Raw genomic sequence first — 1,914 nt, 5'->3', positions numbered from 1 at the left:
AATGGCCACCGAGGAGAGTGGGTGAGAATAATTAAAGAAACAGAACAGGGCCCTGGTTGGTGGTTCAGTTGGTTGGAGTGTCATCCTGTACACCAACACATGCGGGTTAGATTCCTGATCAGGGCACATACCTAGGTTGGGGAGGCAACCAATTGATCTCTCTCTGTCTCCCTTTATCTCTTTCTCTCTCTCCATATCCTCTGGTAAGAATTAAAAAAAAGAAAGAAAGAAACATAACAGGCTTCCTGGGCAATACTAAAGGCACTTTTGAGGTTTATGGTCATGAGTTTAAAGTGAAACCCCTCAGCATGATTGTGTGTTTTTTTCCAGCCACATTCAGCTGCTCGTGTGTGGACAGAGAATAGGAGGAGAGTCGGGTTAACCAGATGTGGAGGTTTTGCCATGCAGGTATGACACAGGAAGACAGATGCAGGCTAGACAGTGATGAGAATAATCAATCATGAGATCTAAGCTGGGTGAGGAAGGATGAAGGATGCCAACGGAAGAAAGGACGGTGAAAGGGTGGTAGGATTATTTGTTTTTTATCCTGATGGCAGCCAAAAAATTTTTGGAGTTGGGTACTAGAGATAGTGAGATGGAGGACAGAAGGTAGTGTTTGGAGAGTTTCAGTGCCTGAAATTGAGATAATTTATTTTTACTTCCTGAACGCATACGTACTGTAAGAGCATGGTAGAAGGTTAGGAGAGGCCAGCCAGCATTTAAAAGATAAATATCACATGATCTCACTCATATGTGGGATACAATGATCAATATAAATGGATCCAGAGAGAAGATGGCACTGAGCGGACCATCCAACCTTGGGGAGAAGGCAGGGGAGGGGGCGGTTAGAGATCAAAGGACTTGTATGCATGCGTATTAGCATGACCAATGGACACAGACACTGGGGCGGTGGGGGCTTGCCTTCAGGGGTAGGAGCAGTATGTGTGTGGGGGTGTTAATCGGGGGAAAAGGAGATATGTAATACTTTAAACAATACAAATAAATAAATAAAAATAATGAATTGCATCACAGCCTGTTAAAAACTGTTAGTTGAAAAAAAAATAAAACAATAAAAGTGGTTGTGGACGAGATACTCTTCAAATTTGGTTTAAGATTTTCTTCTGTGAATGAAAATGTGAATAATCAAACTATGATTAATGAGATCAGTAATCTAGAACAATAACATAACTGAGTTAGCCTTTTAATATTTGATATGCATTTGAGTAATACCCCAAATCCAATCAAGGTATCCTGGCTATAATTTTAGAGAAGACTTCAACACATATGATTAAAATTAAGAAAGCATAAACCTCATCAACCATAATGAGCTCTTTCAGAAGATAGTGTTATTGGGGTGGGGATTACATGTCTATAACAATCACTGGGACATGGGAGAGGAAAGCAGTGTTGGTCATGTGTCTCCGGGACAGAGTAGAACAGAGGGTCTTAACCAGCCAACATCAACCCTCTTGGGAATATTTGTTCCTATGGATAATGCATGTATAGCAGGTGAAAGCCATTAAGGTTTCCCAGGCAGACCCTGGCATACCCCTGTGCCACCTGCCCAGGATATTTGGTTCTCATAGTTTCCCTGCAGCCAGCCTCACCTGATGCCATTCCAGTCTCATAAGACCCACGAGGGCTTTAGGAGTCTAGTTTAACCACTTCTCAATACAGGAATGCTCCCTGACTTCTTATCATTTCCTAACCCAGACCTACCATCCATCATTCTTTTAAATAAACTTGTTCTATCCCTGAGTAAATCTTCTCTCCCAGCTGCAGTTCCAAGATTTTATTAGGAGAAAACTTTTCAGGCCTCTTTTAAGGTTCCTGAAACCCGGACCCACCTACATCAGGTAAATATGTTCTCATAACTTTACTTAGTGGGGAGGGAAGGGAAAAGGAAACCAATAC

The sequence above is a fragment of the Myotis davidii genome, unplaced genomic scaffold (assembly GCF_000327345.1).
Source record: "Myotis davidii unplaced genomic scaffold, ASM32734v1 scaffold292, whole genome shotgun sequence".
Taxonomy (NCBI): Eukaryota; Metazoa; Chordata; class Mammalia; order Chiroptera; family Vespertilionidae; genus Myotis; species Myotis davidii.
The sequence above is the reverse complement of the archived record's forward strand: the minus strand, read 5'-3'. Positions refer to the sequence as shown.